The 26,818-nt window shown below is 44.7% G+C and overlaps 1 protein-coding gene across 4 annotated transcripts in view; it reads left to right on the forward strand.

Moving 5' to 3' along the window:
• The first annotated feature begins 19,545 nt into the window (after window positions 1–19,545).
• RNF19A (ring finger protein 19A, RBR E3 ubiquitin protein ligase) overlaps window positions 19,546–26,818 on the forward strand; it is a 55,541-nt gene continuing 48,268 nt past the window's right edge. Inside the window, exons 1-2 of one of the 4 annotated variants that reach the window (XM_027452522.3) lie at window positions 19,546–19,734; window positions 22,200–22,360. The gene's annotated coding sequence lies outside the window, so the exon portion shown is untranslated. Of the gene's footprint in view, window positions 19,735–20,031; window positions 20,098–22,199; window positions 22,361–26,818 lie in introns of those variants that run through there. The other 3 variants (XM_027452524.3, XM_027452523.3, XM_072034424.1) reach the window with 3 other exon arrangements.

Consider the following 26,818-nt stretch of genomic DNA (forward strand, 5'->3'; position numbering starts at 1 on the left):
TGTTAAATAAATTAATTATGAAAATTAAGACTCAGTACATAAGCTTTAACATCAGGAAACACTTTTTACCATGAGGGTGACGGGGCCCTGGCACAGGCTGCCCAGAGGCTGTGGGGTCTCCTCCTTGAAGCCCTTCGGCAGCCACCTGGACGTGGTGCTGGGCACCCTGCTCTGGGTGTCCCTGCTTGGACACGGGTGGCACCGGGTGGCTCCAGAGGGCCCTGCTGGCCTCAGCCACTCTGGGATTCTGCTTATGTAGGCTAAATATCTAACCCTGATTACTTAGATTTCTCATTTATATGAAGTCATTTGCTCTCATCTGCAAATGGCAAAAGCCGTAGTCAGTAGTTTTCAGTTATTTTTGAGTCATTAAACCCTAAATGTTTTCCAGTAGAATTGCAGATTCCTCTCCAGTGAAGTGAAACCTGTCTGCAGTTAAAAATTTAGTTTTCTCGCTCGTGGTTTACTGAATCCCCTGGTCCTGGGTCAGAGCACCCCAGCCAGGGTTCCAAAGACCCCAGATATGTAATTTTTGTTACGAATAACTTTTATTTTCTTAGAAGGACCTTGAGATCTTTAAGGCACAACAAATCGCTATCAGTAAGTAACATTTATTACACGTACATACTGAGACACATGGCATTACTTCCGTCCTTCAGGTCCTACCAGAGATGCCCTGTAAACAGCTGGGGGTTATTCCTGGGACTCACGTATTTTCCTTCTCAGCCTTGCACGCAGCAACCCTTGCTTCTAACCCCCAGTGTGATTTGTTTCTGGGATTTTATTGACTCGTTTTTGGAGCAGACAATTACCTATTTTAAAACCAGCCTCACCAAAACCCAGCTTTGCAATGGAGCCAAAGGACCCGGGAAACCCACACAAACATTCTTGTGCCGGCTCGAAAGCCTGCTTGTGCTGTGTACAGACTAACAAATCGATGTGCCTTCGGTGGTGACTAATGCTGTAACCTCCCTTGAAGAAAACGACTGGTTTTGTGTGATCTGCTGTACTTAGCAAACCTGCCTTTCTTCATACTCAGCAGCGTAAATAAAGAATAATTTAACTGAAATCAGTGGTTATACCGGTGACAAACTGGGGTGTAGTAAGATCTGATTCAAGCCCACGGGGGTGAATATACAGTTGTTGACAAGTGTGCATACCACAAGCCCGATGTCTAGGCTTTCAAAGAGACTGGGAAGCCCTGAAGCTGTGTCTTGTATCGTTAGGAGATGAAATCTGCCCTCTGGAATACCCCTCCTGATACTGATCTGACAGAGAAAGGAAGAGAAAAAATCCCCTGTTCTCTTTGACCTAGCTGGTATTAGTTAGCATTTCTCTACATATTAATAGCACTCCAAGTTCCCACCCTGCCTCCAGGACCTGCAGCGAAGGGATGTGTGGAAGAGGAATGACTTTTCAGGGGAGGAAACTGATGGGGCGATGAATCGAGGAGACAGCTCCTTCCAAAAGGCTGGGGGAAGACAGGGAAGGAATGGCCGAGGGGAAGCAATCACTCAGATGCCACAGCTTCTGAGAGACTTCAGCAGATCCTTTTTTTTTTAATGTTCAGCCTTATTTCAGGACTGCTTTCAGCTGCTGCAGCCTACACAGGGCTCACCTGAGCACGCTTGCCCATCAGTATGACAAGGCAGGGAAATGGTCTCGCTCTCAGGCTGCATGGACCGTGTGGATCGGTCACACCATCAGAGCACCCCGCCTTCAGCCTGAAGTTAAACACACAAGTATATTTTTCTTCTTTCTGATGTGATCTACTTGAAACACGTGTACTCAACCCAGGAAGCCTGTAGTATTTTATATCCTTCCAAAAAGGCACTTCCAAAAAAGCACCTGTGCGCGCTGCAGTGTTTGCTAGAGGCACCCTGGTAAATGGGTACTCTGTGTCCTTTCAGTTGGCATTAAGATTGCAATGAATCATTGATAAAGCTAATAATGTACTCCGTTTAATCTAATATTACAGCACAATAGCTGCACCCAGTGCTTACAGCACAGGAATATACAAAAGTAATTAGTTTTACACCACTGCAGCTAACTGCAGTTGAACCTCTCCAGGTTATGGAAGTTTGCTAACGCAAGCGGTGCAAGCAATCACCGTAGCCTGCACAAGGGCTGATTTTTAAACAGATGGGCCAGTCTCAGTGCCACTTTAACGAAAGAAAAAATATATATACATGTCATGCAACCCAAGCAAAAAGAGCCCTCAACACCTCCACGTGAAACCGAGCAACACGGGAGCATCTCTGGCAGGCATTGCTGCTTCCCAAGTCTGTCATGGGGCATGCCGTGTGTTTACCTCATGAGCTGACGAACTTCATTTGCAAAGTGAGTACAATGGGCCAAAAGCAATCACAGCACCGCAGCCAGCCCCTTGGTATGTGCCATAACAGCTCTTCGATGGAGTAACACGGTCATGGGCCAGCTGAAGCTCTGATCCACTTGCTCCCCAACATGGCAAATCAAGCAATGTCTTTTAAGTTAACTTTTTTTAACTTAAATCAGATTGTTAAAGTCCATACATTTAGGTGATATCAATTGACAGACAACGCTCATCAGATATATCCTTCCCAAGTGGAAAAATTTAGTTGAACTCGTGCCTCTGACAGCATGAGTTCAAAAAAAAAAAAAAAAAAAAAAAAGCCAAAACCAGATTTAGCCCAAATTTATGCTGGATCATCCTAGGGCATTTACTCTACGTCGCTAGCAACAGTGCTGCATTTTTTGCCTTTTCAGAAACTGTAGTGTTAACTACAGCAGAAGAAGCAGGATAGGGTAGGAAAGGACATAACAGGTCAGTGTTGTCTGTGGGAGGAAGGCTTGCTAAATAGTCTCTTTTTCTCCTTGCCCATGATTTAATTACCTCAAGATGAGAAGCTACAACAGCAGATATTGCTACTACTCACCTGAATCACATGGGGTTGGTTTGTCCTGTGCTATCACAACAGAAGGATGTATTTTATGTTTGGTTATGGCGTGGCTGCTCTTCTTCCTTAGGCTGTGTTGGGATGTGTTGGGATGGAGCTGGGCTTCAGGTCCCAGCAAAACCAGAAGGAACACCTACCATATTCCTGCGTCAGATGCAGTAACAGTGCTAAGGAAGCAAGAGAGCTCAGTGGAAAAAGCAGTCAAAAGAGATACGAAATGATAACACAGATGGAACAACACCAGGAAACGAGAGCACTGTAGCCAACTGAAATAACACTGAGTATTGGAAAATTGATATTAATCTGGGAGATAGCCTGTCAGAGCTGAACAACAGGGCTTCAGCACAGTCCCCCTGCTTTTACCACCTCTTGGTTAGCACTTTAAAGCTGGTCTACTTCGCTGTATTTATTTTAAGAACCACGTCCAGCTGGGCTACGGATGAATTTTACAGAGGAAGTTCACTGCGTCTATCAACACAAGGGTCAGTTTTGCCAAAAACACAACTCTGCTGGTGGTTTGTTGAGTTTTGTAGTGATAGTCACTTCGAACTGTTATTTTGAGCGTTTTGCTGGGAAGCCTTTATCACCAGGACCACTTGTTCAAACAAAGAAGATGCTTACAACCACCAAATGTGGCTTTTCAATAGGGAAAGTTTCTGTAGGGTCACCATTTTGTCTCTAAAGTTACCATAAATTCCCATCAGCTCTCTCTTTAGAGATCTATAATGATAGCAACAATTATAATAGATCATAAAAAATATGAGAGGTCCTAGCTGGCTCATTCCTACCCAGAAAAACAGAACTGACTTTGACTATTGTCCTTGCTATCCACAATTCCCGTCATCAGCTGACTGCTGTTAAAGTCTCTTCTGTTCCTGTGCTCATTTTCTTGCAATTCAGCCTGGTTTTCTTCAGTTTCTCTTTAGCTTTGCATAGAAAAGATTAAAAGAGACAAAAGAAAAGTGAAGAAAAAAAGACCCAGTTACTTGAGCTGATTTGTCCTGGTGGCGAGAGTGGCTGTCTCTTCAGAGAGACCAATTAACATTCTCATCATCTCTCTGGACCTAATCTAAATATGAATAAAATATCAAACCCTTCCTAAAATTGTTCTTTGTTCTTCTTACCATATTGAAATTAACTTTTTGACATGACGCCAGGCAGGACTTCAATACAAAATGCATAATTCCTCCCCCTCTACATCTGCATGCCGAAATGCCGCTTCTTGCGCCACCGGCCACTGCTGCTGTAACAAAGGCTGTCCAGTCTTCCCCAAAAGATCTTGAAGGTCATGTGTAACAGTTCAGAACTGTCTCAAAAGTTTGGGGTTTTTTAGGGATCTGGATTATTACACATCATTTATGAACATAGTACACATTCTTTGATCTGCACCTTTTCTTTGGCTCAAAGGAGCTCACAATAAGCATTGAACATGACATGGAAAGATGAAGAAAATCTTGTATGTGTGAACATTTGTAAGGTTCTTGCTCGTTTCTGGCTAATTATGGTCATTTCCACGTGTAATTACTCAAATTACTCTTGCAATCAATGTAATTGTGCTAAGTTGTTTAAAAATCAGCCTCATTAGATTTTGCCTGGTAAAAATCTACTGTTTTTAAAAACATTTTGATCTTCTGTTAGCTACCAACAGGCCTTTAAAAGTAAATAGGTTTTCTTTGTCCCTTTTTTTTGTGTGTGCCTGTGCGTGTTGTATGACTTCCATTACGGTAGTCTGAGCATTTTCTATTACCTCCTGTAAAAACCCATTACGTGTGTCTGCAAGTTATTGCACGGCACTCGGCCATTTCCAAACCTGTAAAACCTCCGGTGTTGATGAATGGGGAATTAAAAGAGCATTTCAAAACACGACCTGAATATTGAACGTTTAGTTACTGCTCCCCTGAAATAACTGCGCTGGGAGATCCGAATGGTGGCACAAGACACAGAGCTGTGCGCTGGTCACTGCCACCACACCGAGATGTTTTGGAGGAAGAGTGCAACATGCCAGAGGTCAAACCCAGCAGTTTTGACTGCGTTTTCCCCATGTTGCCTCTTGCTGTGTGATCCCAGCATCTCCACCTGGCTGCCCACCTTGCTGCTCTCACTTCCTTCCCCAAAAGTTCCCTTCCTTTACGCAGTCCTTCACAAGGAGGAACTATAACTGCAGCAGGGTGCCCCAAGTGTCCTGGACTGGCATCCTTTTATAGGACCTTCCCATGCTGTCAGTGAGCATTCAGGCTAGCATCACAATCATCCAGTACCCAAAATCAGAGAGAACTAGGGCTTGTCCTTTGGGGTGAGTGGATCTATGGGGCCACCTGGGATGATGCTGGGGATTCTGCGGTGCACGTATCCCACTGCCACGGGAGATCCAGCCCCGTACCAGCACTGCAGCTACGCCAGGAGGTGATAATTGTCGAAAGGGTAGCAGTAAGTGCCATGCTGAGTGTGAACATTCACTGATATGTTGCTGCAATCCTCCATCTGAAGGATACTTTTTCACACTGTGTTTGCTTTTGGAATAAAAAGCTATTTGCTCATCAGCAGTAGGTACTTGATTCCCTCTTCACTGCTTAGCTAAAATAAATCTCTCGTGGTCCTAGGGACATGCCAGGATTGGGATTTATTCTAGAGAGGAAAGCACAAAACAGGAAAGGGAGAATTTTTAACAGGACCTTGGATTTGGTCCCAAGCACTGACTGAGCAGCCCTGACAGGGGCTGCAGGGGTTGTCCATGCGAGCTGAGGCCAGCATCTCCCCCTGGCCAGCTGATTTCCCCAGCAGTGGCCACAGCAGGTGGTGCATGGGGGCGAGAAGGGAGGCAGGGGGCTGGACCCCAGGTCAGCTCCTCGATGGGCTGCATGTGGAGCCAGGCTGAGTGCCTCAACTCTGCAGCCTGCACTATGGTCCCAGGGGAGTGAGGGCAGGATTTGACCCACACATTCTGCTGGAAAAAAAAAAAAGCAAGTGAGAAGCCTAAGCGCAGCTACAACTGCTTTTTCTCTTATCTGGAGATCTGTTGCTTTCCATGCCTCCCTTTGATTGCAAGGGAGGTTATTGTGAAGTCATCTGCAACAGCTGTGCTGTAAAATACCTCAGTCATGTGGTTTTAAGCAACCCAGAGCAAAAAAAAGAAATAAAAAATCACAGTTCTTTAAATAAAGATGCATGTACGCTTGTGACATTTCCATACAATTGCAATTTCCAAGGGAGCCAAACACTCATTACTACGCAGACTGTTCTTTAGAGGCCAAACCTGGTCTTTAGGCAGAAAAAAAAAAAAAAAAAAAAAAAAAAAAAAAATCCCATTTGGCCAGGCTTATTCACACAGCCTACAGTTTTATTTGAATTCTGTATTGACTGGGAAATTTTTAAACGAGACTGGACAAGTAATTAGATTAAGACTACTACGGTATTAAACAGTCCTGCGTTGGCAGAGAAATGGCCCTGCCACGGGACCTGAGGATCGTACGCTCTGTGTAGTTTCCAGGAACCTGGATTTGGAAGAAACGTGCCGTGTAACGGTGTATTGCAACTACAGGGAGCAAGATGCGGGTAAAGAATGGGCCTCAAGTGGTTAATCAAACTAGGACTTAAAAGGCCACTCAGTTGTCCAACTTTTTTTTCTATTTTCGTATGGTGTATCACAGTTTAACGAAGGGGGAGCATTGCAGACTCTGTCTCCCCCCTTTCAGGCTGGTGGAGATCATCTCTTCTCCAGCACACATTCACACAATACCCCTGGGGCAGGCACGCTCATTATTTCTGTGGAACACCGTTTTCCCCTGCTTTTATTAGAAGCTAGCAGCTGGAAAAGATGAGGAGCCAGCAGCATGTGATCGGGCAAGTCTGTGGGGACCACCAGGCAGCTCTCCATAGATCACAGTTGGAAATTTCGAGACAGATGGAAAAGAGTTGGTCTCGTTTTCTGCACGCTGACACTGAGACACTGTGTTTAGTTGTGCCAGGAAGGATATTTAGTCGAGTATTATATGGGTTAAGTCATGGTTTTTTGGATTGTTCTATTAATGACCTAAAGGCAGGAGAAAAAATAAATAAATAGACAACTGAAAGGTTGCATGCTGTGCAGGCAGTATTTCCAAAGCTGTACCAAAGTCTTGGCCTCTTGGCTAAAATGTTAGCAAGCATGATCGTTCATGTGAGAAACAAGAAGGGACAGGGAGAACCTGCAGAACACCAAGGGGAAATAACCTCATTAAATTTCTTGTCAGTCTCGTCAAGACTGGAGGAGACACTGGGGAATGGCCGAGCTGCAGAGATCTGGGGGGCACGGCCGTGCTGTGCTCCGGCAGACTCTGGCCGAGCCCCTTGGAGTAGCTCGGTGTGTTTCCCAAAGGAAATGCCTTCAGCACCCTCAAATTGCTTCCTGGTGCATTCCGGTGTGACGAGATCCTTGGGCAACTGTGATGAAGGAACCTTGAAACTGAAAATGCTCAGAGTGTGCATTTAGGTGCTTTTCTTTAGCAATGGGAACAGTGGCAGGGACTTGACTAAGCCCTGTCCAAAACGCCACCTGTGGCTTTTCTCGTTGCTCTGCTACTTCATTGCATACGTGAATTATTGCCAATATTTCTCTGGTAGCCGGTGTAGGAGTCCCTGACATCCTTTTAGTGCCAATTTCAGCTTCTAGAAACATCATATTGCATATTATGGATTATTCTTCTCACAATTGCGCTAGCTCAACAAGTTGAATTGCTCAACTGGTTTCAGCTCAACTCCATTTGTGGCTTCAGGACTTCTGGTTTCTCCAAAACACTGCATACATTAGTGAAGTGCCACTTGCCCTCAATTTCCCTTTTTCTAGAGATACAAATCTGTTTTCTCCAAGCATCTTGCTTGAATTAATTTCTCAGCCGAAGGCAGTGTTTTGTCACCTCCGGACTCCTGCAATACCTCTGAGATGGCCAGCGCCGACAGCCTCACTGCTCCTGTTATGTGCGTGCGGGTGCACGTGTGAAACAGAACACCAGGCCTCCCAACAAAAATATATATTCAAATTACAGGTTTACTGGCATCACGTCTTCGTGCTGTGCTAAAATAACCTCCTGCGGTCTATATTCAGCGCTGCTATTTATGTATCCTGCAGTTTGCTTCGCAGTAAGACAAAAAGCAAGCAGGCCTCCATGGGCCTGGTGCTGTGAGGCTGCGAGCTGTGGGGTCTGGGTGCCCACCCCACACAAATCCCAGACCCTCCCTGCCTCCAAGCAGGAGGCACAAGTAGCCTTTTGGGGAGCCCTCACTCACTCGGAAGCCTTATAGCTCCTGTGATCCAATATTTTCTCCTTCTCCTTGTTCTTTAGTCCTGGCACGCTTTAATCCCACCTGGGGCACTCTCAATGCCTTTTGCTTGGCTGGAGCATCCCTCACGTAGCTCTGGTACCCCACAAACACTTCATCAAGGTTTCCTGTGCAATAAAGAGGAATAAAGCTAACAAGCTGGCCAGGTCACATCTCTGCACAGAAAAAAAAAAAAAAAAAAAAATCCTTGCAAAGAGCCATCAGTGCAGTGCGTCCCTCCAGTTGGCTGTTGTGCTCTGGCTGACAAAATCCTCCAGCTGCGGAAAATTTGGCTTAAGGATCTTAGAAATAGGATAAGAGTTTATTTGCAAATTAAACTATGATGTAAGCTATCATCTCTGACTAATTATAGCACTTTGCTTCTAAGTATGAGCATTTATTATACCAAATAATTCTGCAGGAATCACTGTCTAGGTTTCAGTAACGCTGTGGAGGAAGAAAGGAAAGAGCATTTGATGTATTTTCTGATATTTGACTAATTCTGATATTTGACTAATCTGCTCACGTTACCTAACCTTAGCTGTTCAAATTGTATGCATGAGTCTAAGCTCATAATCTGTGCTTTCTCTGCACTGAAAGACAGACACAAGCAGAAAGGGACTCGTACAACTTCTTCAGTGACAACCAGTTGACATGGGGCTACAGTATGCCATGGGAAAATGTCACGTATTGGCTATATGATAAAATATTTACATTAACCTATGACTTCAGTGTCAGAATATGAAGTGTTTTCAGCGTCTCCGTTCTTCAGAGCAGTACGGGACATCTTTCATATCCTAATTCCAGGTGCTCAGGCCCCAGGTGTTTTGTCTCACTGTGGTATGTAAAAAAAATAATAAATAAAATAAAAATAATTCTCCATGCATTCCGATTACTAGGTGGTAGGAACTCAGTTTGTGAGCTGGAAATTTCCTAGACTTTTTCCTTTTTCCTTTGTTTTCGTCAGCAAAACATCCCGCCATACCTTTGATGACTACTTTAAACTTGCCTTGGGGGCTGGGAGGCATTTCACCCGTGTAAATGGTAACCTAGTAAAATGCCAGTGGTGACACCGCATCCTAACACAGAAGGAAATTGCAAACTACAAAGTGATCAGAGCAGTGGGGAATTGCAGGGAATGCGAAGATTCAGTCCTCGTAAGCGTAAAATCCTGCAAAAAGGAGAAACATAAAAATATAGAAAGCAAATGACAGATGGGGAAGAGCTCAAAGAATTCATAAAAATAAGTTTATTGTCATTTTGTCGTCCTGTTAGGCAGCGATGTTGTTTTGTTCATGTAACCAAGCAATACAGTTGTCACGAGGCAGGTGGGGAATCAGAAGCAGGAGTGTGTCATGAGATCTCTGCTGTCAAGCCATGAAAAGGATTTCAGCTGATGGCACCGGAGTACCTGTCATGACTGAGGTAATTACCCCACCGAGCCCTGTCTCTAGCAACGGGCAACGTCAGAGGCTGCAGGGGAATTGCTCTGCGATGAAGCCTGAACGCACTTGTGGAAGTGTAAACTCTTCCCTGGGCTGCGGTTAGCAGGTTGCATCATCTGCTTCTTGTCCTCATCCTTGTAGTTACGTGAGTATTTTATTGATCATAAACTTATCCAGCCTCTTTATTGATCATAACCCCTTATCCAGCCAGATACCCTCAGTATCTGCGTGTAATTACGAAGTCAGTCACCGAGAACACCAGACCCTGTATTGCAGGTCCCAGATCTGACAGCTAAATAGGGGCGACCTGAAGTTCACAACATACACTCCTTGCCACCACAGGGAGACATCCACAGGAGCAGAGACCTACTTACTCCCTACTTACTCCCAGCCTACCTACTGAGCAGTGTGACTGCCCTTCTGGGGCCTCAGATAGAAACCTGGGCTATTTCTGTGGTCAAACTTTATCAAAACTCAAAAAACAAACAAACAAACAAACAAAACATTGAACAGGTTTCAGTGCTAAGTGTCATTTTCAACCCTGTAGGGATAAATGTGGTGCAGAAACAGCTTCCAGAAAGGGATGAGTAGCACTGCAGTCTCCAGAGAGGACTCACTTCTGCAGGTCTCGTGGTAGACTGCATCCGCAGCGAGCACAGGATTAGGAATGGTATCCGAGGGAGAAAGTGATCTCCCAAAAAGCAGGTGAAACCCTAACCCTTCCTTCTAATCACCCAGACTTTGTGAGTCATTACCCTTGGGTGAGAGGAAATCTCTGTCTGTATATCTTGGTCAGAATTGAGTGCGGGGGGGGGGGCAGAGGGGAGGGTGCAGAGCGAGTGAAGTCTTAGGTGTCATGTGTCCGGCTGATCTAATGCAAAAATAGAAAGGAATCAGGGGAAAAGAAACCCTGTGAAGAGAAGCCAAGAGGGAAAAAAAAAGGAAGCAACACCAACACACGCTGCACCTTCTGCAGGCACTATCCTCGGAGGAGGATATCCACTCGTTCCTGCCTTGATGGCTTTGGGACAGTAGACAAATTCCGGCATGAAAGAAAGTAAGAAGCTAATTCAAGTCACCAGGCTGTAGTGGCCTAAAGCGTATGTTAAATATATTTCACATCGAATCAACTCAGTTTTCCTTCTGAGGACGGGCAAAGCAGGCACTCCACCCAAGAGCTGCAGCTGAGGGAGCTGGGCTTGTTCAGCCTGAAGAAAAGGAGGCTCAGGGGTGACCTTATCGCTCTTTATAAGTACCTTAAAGAAGGCTGTAGTGAGGTGGGGGTTGGCCTGTTCTCCCATGTGCTTGGTGACAGGACAAGGGAAAATGGGCTAAAGTTGCACCAGGGGAGTTTTAGGTTGGATGCTAGGAAGAACTTCTTTACTGAAAGGGTTGTGAGGCATTGGAACAGGCTGCCCAGGGAAGTGGTGGAGTCACCATCCCTGGAGGTCTTTAAAAGACGTTTAGATGTAGAGCTTAGGGATATGGTTTAGTGGGGACTGTTAGTGTTAGGTTAGAGGTTGGACTTGATGATCTTGAGGTCTCTTCCAACCTAGAAATTCTGTGATTCTGTGATTCTGTGAAGACACAAAACAGCATTTTCCTCGCTTTGTCATCAATGCAAGTGCACGTAAACTCCCCTGTGAATAAACTGTGCAATATGTTTTCTAGTCCTGTGGTTTTGGTACTGGACAAGACTCTGCTAGATGTGCTCCAGGGGATTATCCTGTAGCAGGCCCTGTTACGGAAAGCCTTATGCACAGACCCACTGCCCATTCTCAACCACGCGCAGCTGATCCTCTGCCGGATACCATGGTCCGCAGCCAATCTGAGGAATTCACAGGAATGTTTGGCCAACAATGTAGTTAAAGAGCTAATGAACAGCATGACATAAAACATCCAGACCTTCCCGGTGAACCCGGTGGGATTCACTTCTTGCCTTTCACGGGCCCACAACCTATGTGCTGTTTCACTGAGTAAAGGCTGACGGGGCTGTTCATCCCTATGCAGGCAAGAAACTGAGCTGCCAAAGGCTTCAAGAGTGCAGGGAGGAGCTAGCAAGCAGGCAGAAGTACTTCAAATTCCCAAACAAATACTAATAGGTTGAAAAAGCTATTGAAAATTTACCCATTTACCCTTGAAGTTGCTCTTCAAGCAAGCTGAAAGAAAGGACTCCACAATGCTCCTGTGCTGTTCTCCCCCCTCACAAGCCCTCTGGGTGCACAGACTAGAAGGAAGAAGCCTGAGGGACATTCTCCCTTCATCTCTCTGCAGGCCTGGAGCTCACAGGGACTAATTTTGAAGTCTCATGGAGTATCTGCCAGCTCAGCTTCCTTTCTTGCACAGCTATGAAAGCATATTCTCACCAAAGGTAGATCTGCAGCTGGTGGTAATACTGCTGGAGGTAGCTGTATTGCCACTCCTCTGCCGTGATGTCCTAGAGGGCCCTACTGCAGCTCGGATCCTGAAGATACCCGTAACTTGATTGATCTTCATTGATATTTCCCCTTCTCTGTAGCCTGGTCAGGGTGTTGAGTAGCCTGAAAACCTTTGGCTGCTTCAGATACTTTCCGTGGACATGGAAGGGTCATTTGAGATCATCTTCCAGTCATGCTCCATTGGCACATCCTGGTATGATGCCCACCATGAATCAAAACTATTTAGAGCTCTCTGTCAAAGATTTAGCTGTGTACCGTTCCTGGGTAATCTCATAGCATTGCAGTCGCTACCATCCCTCTGTGCAATGACTGTCCCAAAAGGGACCTGAAGTCATGGGGACTGCTGAAGAACAGCAAACTCGCCAGAGGCCTGGGCAAGGAGGCAAGCACAGCCACAAGCTCGTGGTGAAACTGCCACCATGGTGGTGGCCTGAGCACACAGAGGAGAGCAGCTCTGCCTGGCAAGCAGAACTCACCCCCGGACACTGGGAAGGCCCAGACCCCCTCAAAGTGCCCTACTCATGTCCCCGGCCCTCAGGCAGTAGCTGGGCCTGCAGGATGTCTTATTGCGAGTGGGAATTGCTGGATAGCCTGGTGTAGCTGCATGCACCTCCCCACACCGAGTGAGAGTGAGTCTGCCCCGGTGAGGCCAGGAAGGCTGACGCAGTTCTGGAAAGCTCTCCCTGTACAGAGGTCCCGTATCCTGCTGCTGCTTGCCTCAGTTCTCAGAGCCACAGTCATCATATCACACGCCATCAGACCTCTAAGCAGGGACTAAAGGCAACCACTCCTCAACAACCCCTGTCTCTGTCCCTTTCCACCTGACAGCACACACTGAGCTCTGATATCCTGGTATCAGGGATGGTGACAGCCATGTGGAGTCTCTCCATGACGATGTGTCAGGACACTGCGAGCACCCACAGCCCCGACCTCCCCAATCCTCCCTCCCTACCCATGGCCTAAGACCCCATTTCAGCACCCCTGGGACCCAGGAGCGTCAGGCTGTACACTGCATGTCCAGCTGAGGAGGACACCTCCCTCACTGTCTTTGTTGGACATGGGGTTCATGTCCAGATGAGCCACCCTGTCAAGGGATCTGCAGCAACAGGGCAACTAGTGGGCTAGGACTTTGGGGTGCAATTAAAGTGTCATCATGAAAATATGGGTGCTCTGTTTGTAACTCTGAGGACAGCTAATTCTGAACAGACATTAACTCCACACGGAAGGGCAAACCTAAATAATCTCTGGCTCTGCCGAAGATGGACTGTACATGCTGCTTGAAGGGCCCTCTAGCTGATTTGAGACCAAATAGAAAAGAAAAAAAAAAAAAAAGCTTTCCTAAGCAGGGTTATTTCTGCCATGACTTTAATCTTTTCACATCTAGTGTTGCTGATGAAAAAGCTATTTAAAAAAAACCTCAAGCACTTTTCCCTTTATACAATTCTTTCCCCCTATCCCACTGTCCTCATACTTGAAACAGCAAAAACAGTCTTGCTCAAGCTTTCCAGAAACAATTTCACCTTTGGGCAGAGACTAAGCACATAACTTCTCAACCCAGAAAAACAGAAGTTTCAGTCTGTTCTAAGTAACAGAGGAGGAAAGCCCAGAGGACTAGAATGGAAACAGAATTGAGCAATAGAAACGATAGTCTGCTACTTTTCACAATATTACTCTTGCTGGATTTTTTTTTCTTTTTCTTTTTTAGCAAATTAAAGCTACCCAGTGATACAGGGAATGATAACAACTGACCTTTAAAAAGGGCTAGCTCCAAGAAAGTACGTAGTTATCACATGAGCCCCTTGCCACTCCTCACCCATAGGTACCTGACTTCCAGAAGTCACCAGAGCTTAACCATTATGTCCAGAGGTGGAGTTTTAGGTGCTCACAAAATTTTAAGCTAATTAATGATGCTTTTGCAGACTTTTGGAGCCTTGCAAGTTGAGCGATATCTGAGCTGTATCTAGGAACAACTTTTTGGCACATCGATTTCTTTGAATCGTTCTATTTCAGGTCTTTTTAGGGGGAGGCATGGTTCTAAATAACGAGGAGAATCAGTGCATTATAAAAAGATATCTTTAAAAAAAAGGGAATTTTGAAACAGAAAAAGGAACAAAAAAAGCTCAAGTACATAATTTTACCTACACTGAAAAATGTTAACGATGGCTTTGTTATGCTGCAACAAATGTGCTTTTCTAAAAATGACTCCCAGATTGTGGAGGAACTGGGATGATATAAGGATTTCTAAGATTTTAGAATTAGAAAATATGTGTTTTTTAGAATTTTGGGATTTTTTTTTTTTTTTGGCAGGGTAACAAAGAGTAATTCCCACTTTCCACCTTACATCTTGCTTACGATCATAACTTACCAGCTGGCATTAGCACACAGAAGAATATGGCTCCCTGCTATATGGTATACCTTACATAATGTTGTTTCCAGTATTTTATGTCAAGCAAACACTGCACATTTCATACACCACGGGATTTCAGTACTGGGAAAAAAAAAATAATTAATGGGAATTTTCTCTAAATATTATAGAAAGTGCCTTGCAGAGACATCTGGTACGTGCAGAGAGATGGACTGGATGATTAACTTCTTTCCCCATGTACACTGTGAGACCAAGAGTTCCCAGAAGTTGGCATAAAACACAACCTGTCACCCAAATTCAGTTGCCACATGGCTAGCACAACTGTTTGGTAACTACTTGTCTAGTCTCTTCAGTGTCAATTAAATCAAATCTGTTGTGCCACGAAAAAAAAGTTTGTATGACCAGTTGTCACTGTTACTTTATCAGATAAGCATAAAGTGCCCCAAAAATGTGACAATATTTAAATTTACTGATGGGAAACTTTAAAAATCAAGGGCTTCCTCCTTCAATCGAGTTCTCCATTTACAAGGCTCCAGCTTGTGCCCGTTACTCAGGCAGAGCTTGCTGAAGTCAGTAGAAGAGCAGACAATGTGGCATCAAGACCCGGGAAAATGCAGTCTTCTTTTTCAATTTCATAAGAGCTGGAAATTAACGTACTTAATTCTTTTAAAGAGATTTTTGTTCTTGGGGCAGGCATGTTCTGGGGCCTGTAGTCCAAGGTATCTTAAATTTTCTACCCTTTTTTTATCTTTATTGACTACTACAGTAACTGATTCGAGCAGATGATGTAACTGCATGATATATGAGATGTTTGAAATGGCTATGGAAGCCTTCATCTTTAATGTTTTATGACATGCTGAGAATTTGGAAATTCTCTGCCTGCACATTATTTACTGGTATCTTGCCACTTTGTAGCTTGGATCAGTGAGAGCATCTACCTCATCTTGCTCTGATACTAATCTGTTCTCCTAGGCATTTTAAATGTGCTTCTTATTATAGTATTCCTGTATTTAAATATCCTTTCATTTTATCTTCAGGTTAATTATACCTTTTGAGAAAATCCTAATTTGGATTTCTCTTGTTGTATATATTTTTAATCTGCTCCACTCAATACAATGGCAAAAGATTTTTCAAAGAGTCAACAGAAAACTGACAGAATTCAACACCTATTCCAGTTCCTGTGCACTTTGTGTCTTGGCCATACTAATATAGGATATATTTATCAGTTATATATTGACATTTATTAGTACTGCATATTTTTTTCATGCCTGGTCTAAAGATATATTTTGCTATCAATGAATTTGGCAGATATTTTACTTTTTCAAAGGCTTTTGTCCTTTCTTCTTCAGGTGAAAGTTAGAGTACGTTTCTACACTAAATTTTCTCCAGTGGCAAAATTGATCTAAATTCTCTGTGTTTCCCATGATGCTTGCTCCTGCTGCCACATCAATCTTCTGCCATGCTTTTTGTACAAATACAGCCATTTGTGGGGCAACACGGCAAGACAGATTGGTAAAATGAGAGGTGCTAAAAATAAACTCACCAGAAAGAACATTTTTGGCAAGAGAGATTATCTGGTAAATGTAGAAAAGTAGTGGATCCTCAAACAGGTGGGGTCTTCAAACATGATGAAAGATCAGAGACACAAATGTGTTTGTCAGAAGAGGAAAGGCTGAAGATGTCTCTTTCTCCCCCAAAACAATGAACTGGAGACCAGGTGATGGCAGAGGCTGTACGAAATATAAACTTACCTACAGAAAAAAAGAAAAAAAGAAAAAAAAAAAAAAAAAAAGAGAGAGATTGACTGTGGAGATTTTATGTTTAAGATGTCGGAATATTCACTAAAAGATTTCAGAGAGAGTCAGATGTGGGATCAGACGGATGGAAACATTTAGCCATCATGTTTGATACTCTTCCAATATAAGTTAAAAGAACTGAACATAAACACTTGAAGTTCTGGCCCAGGATACAGTACCCTTTCAGATGAGACATGAAACTATGCTGAGATCAGCAGTCCATACTAGCATAGATTATGAGAATATACTACATTAACAGGTTATCCATGTCACACCCATTCTCCATTCCCTACCACCAAGGAAAAAAAACACTTTTTTTTTTTCTCAGTTCTGTCCACTCACCTCCTCTGTGCATGCTGATATGATTTCTGCCCTTCCACATTTGACAGTGTGCTGTGTGTGCTTATATCTTTTTAGGACGCACCAGCTGCTTTGTTTGGAGGGCAGTATTTTTGTCTTCTGACATACTACTTTGTACTTTTCTGCCAGCAGCTGTATTAAATACCCAGCTATCTAGACAGAATGTTTCAATCCTAGATGTTCTCCAGAAAGTGATTTGGAAAGACAGTCGTGTTTGTTTTCATAAATTTTGTATACTTTAGAAAATGCACTGCGCATGAGGTATTTCCTCTTTGTTAAAAGGTCTGGGCAGCCCCTACTTTTCCGTAGTACCTCTTTGTCATCCTGTTCTATAATAATAAGAAGCAAGCAAGCAAACACATAAATATATCCTCCCTATAAATCAAAACAAACCTCTGTCGTTTTTTGGGTGTATTGCTTGTGCAGAAAATATTCTCTTTCCTCCCTGTGCTTTCTGTATTTTGCTAATTGACTATTTTGAATGCTTCTGTCAAAAAGCACCTACTTAGCTGCAGGCTCTCTGCTGCATAGCTCTCAGGAGGGCAGCTGGCTGGAGGTTTCTGTTTTGTCCCTCATCGGCTTCAAGGAGAAACCATCTGACCGCCACAATGACCACTCTATCTCCCAGTGCAGAATTTTAAAAGGCCTGGACTCTGCTCCCCTCCTGTTTTCCAGCATTAGCCAAGAGACCTCAGAATATTTTTACTGAATTGCTGAATCCCTCTGGACATTTAGAAACCAATACATTACTGCATTACTTTGCTTTTGTTGTTGCTGTTTTTCCTTTTAGTGCGATTGAAAATTGCACATTTGAGTTGGTAAAATGGTTTGCTGTTCCTGTCCCAGTCAAAATTTGCCTTATCATACTATTCTGTATGCTGTCGATTCCCCTCATTTTCTACCCCTCATTCATCTTGTCTTTCCTTTTTTCCCCTCATTTTATGGACGTCACTTCTCTACTTCATTTCTCTGTACCAAATGTAATACATAAAAAGCATCCAAGACTTTACCCAGCAAAGTTGTATATAACATTTTTCTGCTTATCTTGTCCAGCTGATACAGTGGCACTAGTGACAAGCCTTTAACAACATGTACGTGTTTGCAATAGCAGAGCCCAAGTAACTCACCTTGCTACTGGCTTTCACAAGCAAAGAAGAAACTGCCATTGTTTGTGCACAACACAGCAAAATTCCAGCATAATTTTACCCTCATTTTCCACTTGGCCTCCACATTTGTTGTAATTGCCTATTCTGTTATTTCAGATTAAGTATCTCACCATGGAAAGACTCATATCCACACTTAATTTTAATCCACGCTGGAAGCAGTCCTCCTGACTTAAATAGATCTACGCACACAAATGAAGCTAAGTATATGTGCAACCCCTTAGCAGACCACACACAGCAAATTCCACAGGAAAAGCATGGCACATTTTATTCATTTTACAATGTTTGCACATTAAATGCAGGTTGGATAATCGGTAACTATTTCCAGAGTTAGGCTTTTAGGTTTCAAACCAGCTTAATGGAAGCACCACGGTTCATCTATGACCAGGGGATAAACTCCAGTTCTGGAGAAATCAGAGTTGACATTAGAAAGTATAAATGATTAACTGGAGAAAACAAAAGGCACAAGATTTAAGACCACTGTAATAACTACGTATGCAAATAATTATTACAGCATGCCAGAGGAGAGTGATTTGGAGTTGGCCCTGAAGCGGAGGTCAACAAAAAAGACAGCTATGGTATTATTGCAGATAGGGAGTCCTGTGAGAAAAGTTGGGAAGGTCAGCAGCAAAAGGAGAAAGGAACCCAGGAGAGGGGCAGACGAGCACAGCAAGCACCCTTATAATAATAATAATCTATGATTATTCTCGCCCTAGCACCCAGAAGCCAGAGGCTGATTGCAGTTGTGCAAAGGGAGAACAGGGTTATGCAATCAAAGCTGGGGGGCTCCTGGACAAAGTTTTGGGGCGGGTTATCTTTCCAGTGGCCTGATAATGGGCTGGCAGCGTGCCCAGGTGGCCAAGAAGGCCAGCGGCATCCTGGTTTGTATCAGTAATAGCGTAGCCAGCAGGACCAGGGAGGTGATCATTCTCCTCTGCTCTGCTGATGCCACACCTCGGGTACTGTGTTCAGTTTTGGGCCCCTCATTACAGGAAGGACACTGAGGCCCTGGAGCTTGTCCAGAGCAGGGCTACGAAGCTGGTGAAGGGCCTGGAGCACAAGTCCTGTGAGGAGCGGCTGAGGGAGCTGGAGGTGTTCAGTCTGGGGAAGAGGATGCGCAGGGGAGACCTTATTGCTCTCTACAACTGCCTGAAAGGAAGCTGTGGGGAGCTGGGGGTCAGCCTCTTCTCACAGGTAACCAGTGATAGGACTAGAGGGAATGGCTTCAAGTTGTGCCAGGGGAGGTTTAGGTTGGAAATGAAGAGACATTTCTCCTCAGAAAGAGCAGCCAGGCATTGGGACGGGTTGCCGAGGGAGGTGGTGGAGTCACCGTCCCTGGGGGTGCTCAAGGAGAGGTTGGACGTGGTGCTTGGGGACATGGTTCAGTGGGTGACATTGGCAGCAGCATGATGGTTGGACCAGGTGATCTTGGAGGTCTCTTCCAACCCTAATGATCCTATGATTCAGTGCCACACCATGGCACAAAACCTCTGCTCTCTCATTCCCACACCCGCACCACCCCCCAGCAGCCCGACCCCACCGCAGCGCCTCAACACCTCGCTCTCCCCCGGCCACCTTCACCCATTACGGAGTACCAAATCCACACGGAGTTAAATAATAATTTATTAAATAAAGGCATGGCAGGGAGGGGGGGGGAACAAACACCCCAGCGAGAGGCGGGCGGCGACTGTGTGGCGAGCGGGACCCGCCCCGAGGCGGCGCCGCCGCCGCCATACGCGTGAGCTCAGCGCGTCGCGGAAACCGACGGCCCCGGCGCCGCCTCCCCTCAGCGGGCAGGGCCGGCCCCGGCAGCGCCGGCCCCGGCAGCGCCGCCCCGTTCTCTCCTCTCGCCTCCTCTCCCTCACACACAGAGACACGGACCCGGGGAGAGGCTCCCTGCGCCGGGTCGGCTTCTTCTGCCGCCGCCCCGCAGGTACACGGCGGCGGGGAAGCGCCCCCCCCCCCCCCTCCCTCCGCCCCCGGTTCTCCGCCGGGGGCTGGCAGCCGCCGCCCTGAGCGTGGCGGAGGGGGGCGATGAGGGAAGGGGGGGGGGAGGTGGAGCGGAGCCGCCTGTGGGAGGAGGAGAGGGGTCTGTGGGGGTCCTGGGGGGTCCGGGGAGGGTTGGAAGAGGGGGGCGCTGCCCCTCGCATTGCTGGAGGGTGAAGTCATCGCGCCCATTGTCTCCCCCCCGGGCGGGGCGAGGGGCCTGTCCCGCCCCGAGGAGGAGGAAGAGGAGGAGGAGGAGGAAGACGGGGGGGTTGGGGGGTGTCAGGACCTCGGTTCGACCCCCCTGGAGGTGCGGGGAGGGGACGGGAGGTGGCAGCGGGGGCGCTTTCCTGGCCCCCGTCCCCCTGCGGCAGCGCGGCGTGCTGCGGGAGGATGGGGGAAAAACGGCGAAAAACGGGGAAAAATGGGGAACGACTCTAGGAAGGGCTGCAGGAGGGTGTGGGGGGGCTCCTGGTGCCCCACAGTGAGCAGGAAGGCTGAGGGGAGGGGGGCACAGAACAGGGGAAGGGGCCTCCCTGCCCCCGGGGGGGGGGTTCACTGGAAACGTGCCTGGGTTTCCCTGCGAGGAGCACAGCAAATCCCGGTTCTGGTCAAAAAGAAAAAAATACCGGAGCTGGCGTTGGAAGCGATTAGGGCTTTATCTCGGTTGTCATCGAGGACAGCAGTATTTTTTTTTTTTATTTATTTTTTTTCGTAAAGGCAAAGGGCAGGTTGGGAAATGGAGCTTGCAGCGTTCACTTCTGCAGAGGAGCCTCAGAAACTCACTTCAGAATACCAGCTTTCGTAATTCTTACTTCAAAGCTGTTTTTTTTTTTTTTTCAAACTTTTTTTTTTTTAGAAAAAGAGTTTCGTTTTTTGTCAGCTCAAGGGCTGCATTCCCCTGTCTGCTGAAATGCTGTGGTGGGGTTGCTGGGTGGAAAAAGGAGGCTTTCGGTTCAACGTCCAGAGCATGGGGAGCTGCCGGCTTCAGGGAATTCGCTTGCCTACGTAGAAGCACTGGTTGTGTAACAGCACTTACTGCTTTCTGAAGTTTTAGCATCACTTCCCTTGTAAACATTGCTCTGCTTGCACTTGAAAACTTTCCGAAAGCTGCGAAACCACTTTGTTTTAATTGCACGTGAGCCCAGACCCGTTTGGACCAGAAAATGAAAATGAAAGTTTTGGGCGTAATGGCAATAATGCTGCTCTTCAGGTCAGCTCACTAAAAGGTTTACAGGAAACCTCTCTCCCATATGCATGCTTTTTGAACCATGCCAGAGTTTCAGCAGTGCTTTATAAAATTCAGCATTTTACAGATGCTGAATTCTGCCTCTTGTCTCCACGCCGTCAGCTCGTTTTGAGTTTGAGGACATCAGATCATAAATTTCTACGAGGGGGAATTGAAATGTGTATATGCGGTTTTCTTCCATCCACTTCCCCTTAGTTCCAGCAGCCAAACGATGCTGTTCCTGCATAGAGCCGTCATCAGATTGTGTTTAATTACGCTTGTTGAGGCTCAGGAGGAAGGAAGGCACTTGATAGATGTATTTGTTTACCTTCGTAGTGTGTACAAATCCTTGTCTCTGCCTTAGTAAATGAATCATTAAAGCTCCCTTAGCCATGGGATTCCAAGTTAGTATTAATATACATGTTGGGACAACTTGTTTTGTGTGGATATTTTCAACTTGTGAAAGAGCACAAGTCCTTGAATTCTTTTGTCAGTTGGGCAGAGCCTTCCGATGGAAAATGGGCAAACTTTTTCTCTTCTTTAAATTATTCATTAACAGCGTTTTACTGTTTAACATGGCAAAAACTTTAGACTTTCAGTTTGTCAGGTGGGTAGGTGACTCTTCCTAACCTTCCCTTTTTTATTTTTTCCCGTTTACCTGGGCTTTTTTGATCTTCACGTGGTCTCATTAAAAAGATTGTTCACAAGGATACCTTTTCTTTCTTTCCAGTAGGATGCCTGAATCTTTTCAAAGAACTTCTGAATCCTGGAAGTGCTAAGAAAGGTCTTTGAACTCTGAACTGCAGCTACGCTGTTCTGTGCCACAGTCTGATGGCTTGTGGCCAAGCTTGTGGTCTCTATTATGGGGTCAGTTTACTCTGGCCCATGGTCAGACATCCGTAATTAGCTTTGTGATTTGTTTTCTGAATTGTACCTAAACGCTGCATACCAGCTTAGTGGGAGAAATTTTAATACCTGACTGGAACAAATTGATGGATACGTGTTGTAGGTTTTCCATTTCTTAGTGTGATTTCTGGCATGTAGCTGAGTTGTGAGTCAGTCGGATTTGTAGGGTCAGCAAATGCTCTAGGAAGGACTAATAAAAATAGTCATTTTAACACTGGCTTATCCACAAGAAAGTTAATGTCAGGTTTTATTTTTCTCTCTTTTTGCATTTGTCTTAGACCTAAGTTTCCGTTGTCACCTCTGCATTACCTGATGGAAGATGTGTAGCTGAAAGAAGTGGCGCATGTAACTCGGCTTCAAGATACGGTGAGAATGGTGTTGGATCTAAAGTTGCTAGATGCGTCTCAATTGCACCTGGACGTAGACTTCTACCAAGAAGGTAAAATGTTATGTTGAGCCTTAGAGAAACAGTTGTTTTTAATAGTGTTGGCCTTTGATTTCAGCAATGTACTTTTTGTTTTGTTTTGTTTTTCTTTTCTTTTTTATTTTCCCGTGAATGTGAAGGAGGCTCTGTCAGTTCCTAGGAAATTGTTTTTGTTTTTTTTTTAAATGTTCCTGAGATTTCACAAGAGGGGACTTCCTTTCATTTTTGATTCTCTGAAGTGGAAGTTTTATCCATGATCTACCCTAATGTCAGTTGATTTATAGTAGTTTATCTTTGGTGAAATAATCTTAAAGAAAACTGAAACTTTTTTGTGTTGTAGATAGGTTAGATTTCAGATATTCTGTGTTCTACTTTACCTCAGGAAGAAAGAAAACTCCAAATAAATGACTTCAGCTTGAACTAAGGAATCCAGCCCCAACCAGACTTCCATGTGTTTTCTTTCTGTTCAGAGTAGAATTTCAGTCTCTTCCTCGTACCTTTTCATTAAAAGGTTATTTCAGAAGATTACTTCAGTCACTCTTATTTATTCTCAGTGTTTTCTAACTTACTTGGTCTCAGGTCTTCTGCTGATACTTACCAATTGACAGATTTATTCCAAACTTCTGAGAAATTGACTCTCACCTTGTTATCCAAGGCTTCCTCGTAAGGATATTTTCTTTAGTTGATAAGATCAGTGGTAGAGACTTTCATCATCTGAGTGCTAAGAAGGCTTAGTCTTCTTCCTTCAGTGATCTCTGTTTGTTTCATGTACGTTTCTGGCAGTTTTCAGGCACTGCAGAGCTGTTTCACCTTGGTTTTGATTGCTGGGACTTCCCTGGCATGTGTGGCTCGCTTCCCTTAGTGCAGTGGGCTCAGTGTACTGGCTCAAGGATCCAAAACATGGCAATGATACCTAAAAAGAACTGTAAATGTTATGTGGGACTGAATATTACAGGCCTTAACAACATGGTTTTTATTGTATGCATGACTTACATTAGTTTGAATTCTTAAAAGATGGAGTTGAGAGAAGAAGGAAGCCCCACAGCTGAGCAGTAAGATGTCGTTTGTGGTATCACTCTTTCCTCATTAAGACAAGCAAGGAGGGCTTTGACTCTGTTCTGCTTGACTTTTGTGGAAGTTCATCTACAAGAAGCTTTAAGCCTACCTGGAGGTTTATCCATAGAATGGAAAAAAAAGTAGGAGTGCTTATATTACTCTTTTGCAGAGTAAGAATTACAATAGGCTTTCCACTCTTAACCTGTGGATTGAAGTCAGCCATCTGCTGGATGACTCCTAGCATCTTGCTGAACAGGTAGTCTATGCACTGCAACCACAATTGCCTTTACGAGGTGAGCATAGCTATAGAAGAATATTTTTTTTCTGAAGGATGAGTTTCTAGCAGGTTCCTTGCACTTCTAGGTATATTGCAACAGACTGAAAAGCTGACCTAAGACCTGCTTTAACCTAAAGCAACCAAGCAAAGAGATCTAATGAAATGAGATTTAAAAAAAAAAAAAAAAGTCACATATACACAGGTGTTTCCTCAGGCATTAAAACTTCCTTTCTTTAGAGGCCAGCATATCTTCTAATCATGTCTTCAGCAAGGTGGTAGAGCACCACTGGAGCCCCTCTCCTGTGCAGACAGGCTGAGGGAGCTGGGGGTGTTCGGCCTGGAGAAGAGAAGGCCCCGGGCAGAGCTTACAGTGGCCTGCCAGTGCCTAAAGGGGGCTGCAGGACAGGTGGGGAGGGACTCTGTGTCAGGGGGTGTAGGGATAGGGCAAGGGGGAATGGTAGGAATAAAGTAGATTTAGGTTATGTATTAAGAATAAATTCTTTACTGTGAGGGTGCCCAGAGAAGCTGTGGATGCCCCATCCCTGGAGGTGCTCAAGGCCAGGCTGGATGGGGCTTTGGGCAACCTGGGCTGGGGGGAGGTGTCCCTGCCCATGGCAGGGGGCTGGAATCAGATGATCTTCAAGGTCCCTTCCAACCCAAACCATTCTGTGATTCTGTGAAAGCATTTGAAAGGTATCTTGCTGAAAGAAGTGCTTGTACCAATTTAATTTGGTATAGTCACTTGTTTTTCTTTTTTGTGTGTGTGTGTGCTTCCTAAGTGAAGCACTGCTCTGCTAATGCAAGTATCCTGTTATTGTTCAACACAAACTGTCGTTGTGGAACTATGTCAGTTCTGTTTCCATTTATAGTTGAGATAAATTACTGTTAAACAAACATTTTTCCATAGGTCCTGTAGCTGCTCCCATAAGGCAGATTAGAGCTCTTATTCTAAATTGGAGCCCCTGGCTGTCCCCTTCAGTTTTTCCATTTATTGAATAAAGAGCTGCTTCAGCAAGAGGAATGGCTCTGGACACGCTGTCTGCCATAAGAATTACGTTGCTTTGTTCTCATTGAGATTCATCGATGCTGCATATTCTCAGTAAACAAAAATATCAATTTTAAGTTTGTCGCTTAACGTTCGGGTTTCTCACAGAAAATCAAACTGTGCAAGCCACGTCAAGTTAATCAAGCTCTATTTTTATCTGAACATGCTTAATCTGTAGGAGTTCCAGTTATACTGTTTGGAGAGAGGCTTCTGCTGAGACAGATTTACCTCGCATGTTTTCCAGAAAGGGTTTGTAGGGAGTGCTATGCAGTCCTGCACCTCGGGGATCTGCTGCATGGTGGAGGCTGAGGTGAGACTGAAGATCCTGCCTGAGCTGTGGGGGCTTTCTGGTGCTACCTGGCTGGCATTTTTGGCATGAGGGCATCACAGCATCAGTGCTGCTGCACCTTGTTTTTTATTTTATACGTATTTATACATGCATGTCTATACATACATATATAAATGTGTTCATATACATAAATTCACTTTGTTAGCTGTCTGCTCTTAGGGGCAAGTAAGAGTCTTGGCACCATGGTGGCTGTGTTCCAGAGGAAAAGACTTGGTGATGATATGCCTGAATGTGTCATCTGGCCATTTCCTTTGCTGGAAGCACATAGTACGCAGAACTGACTGGATATTTCAGCGAAACTGGTCAAGGGGAGGGATATTTTGGCAGAATTTCTGCAGTATCATCGTTCAGAAATCAGTCTCAGGAAGAAATATTTTTATATATATATATTTTTTTAGGAAGTAAAAGGCTTTTATTCTAGTCTAGGTTAGATAGCTGATGACTGCTTTTCTGCCATTGCTTTGGGCTTCTCGTGACCTGGAAATTGGCGCCATATGCTCAGTCCAGATTCCGTGCTGCAGCTTTTTCTCATCTTGAGATTTAATTGTACCTTGACGGTAAATGTTTTATTCAAGTATTAAGTGAAAATCTGTAAGGGGGCTGTGTATGAAGTGAAGATGCTGACAGAGGGTGGTGGACGCAGCATACTTCTTGTGTTTTCTCCTACACATCAAAATCGTTTATGTTGTGAGCTTCCAGCTGTCCCTCAAACACTGAACAGTGGAAGAACAATCAGATGGGAATAAGTAATAGCTGTAGTGAGACCACCCAACTAGCAAGGGAGTTGGAGTGAAGCCTGCTGAGAAACTTTTCCATCTGGGCAGCGGTTGGGAAGTATCGTAATTCGGGCCTACCTTTCAAGTTTCCATGGCGGGCAATCTAATAAGGTGATTAATGCAAAGAAATGTTTTCCAAATGAAGCGTAGTCAGGGTTAAGGGCTTCTTCTTGGGCTGTGTTACTAGAAAAACAATTTTTCTCACAAAAATTTCTGTTGTACATCCTTATGGTGTTCTTACTTTACATTCTTCTATTTTTAGTCAAAAAAATAAACAGATTAAGGTCTTAAATTTACTCTTTTTGCTGAATTGAAGACCTTGCTGCAGTTTCACAAGAAGAGCAGTTTCCTTCTCAGTTTCATTTTACCTGTAAAGCTGCATCTAATAGTTTGGTTTGATTTCATTCTGTATCTTCAAAGAAAGGTGTCAAGCTTTGCTTTTATATGACGCTGCTAAAAATACATCTTGGGAGACCAGGAGCCCTTTTACTCAGGGTCAGAGATGGAGGTATCAAACTTCGAGGTCCTTTTTAAGCAAGGGGATCTTCAGTGCTTGTAGCCTGTGAAGCCAGACTATTGCTTTCCTGCTGTGTAAGATTCTGTGGTCTGTGTGGGACAGCATAGAGAAAAAAATCTGCAAAGATACCGTGCTTACTCTGTTGTCTTAATTTTGCAACACCATAGTTTTAAACCACCTCCATTTGGAGTTTGTTTTTGTGTCTAGCAACCAAAAGTATTTTCCTCCTTCAGTTCCTACCTGAATAATTATTTTTCCCCTTTCATTCTTCCCGTTCCTGTTTGCTGTGTTTTTTTCCCCTTTAAGTGGCTGTACACTTTTGTTTGGGCTTTGTCTGTGGTGGGTAGTTGCAGAAAAGTAGGCTTTGCTTTCTGTGACCTGACACCAGGCAGAAATTCAGCTAGGGTAAGAATAGAAGAGAGTCTTGTAAGCCCAGCAGAGGAGTCCCGAGTC

Source organism: Anas platyrhynchos, chromosome 2 (genome assembly GCF_047663525.1).
Source record: "Anas platyrhynchos isolate ZD024472 breed Pekin duck chromosome 2, IASCAAS_PekinDuck_T2T, whole genome shotgun sequence".
NCBI classification, from domain to species: domain Eukaryota; kingdom Metazoa; phylum Chordata; class Aves; order Anseriformes; family Anatidae; genus Anas; species Anas platyrhynchos.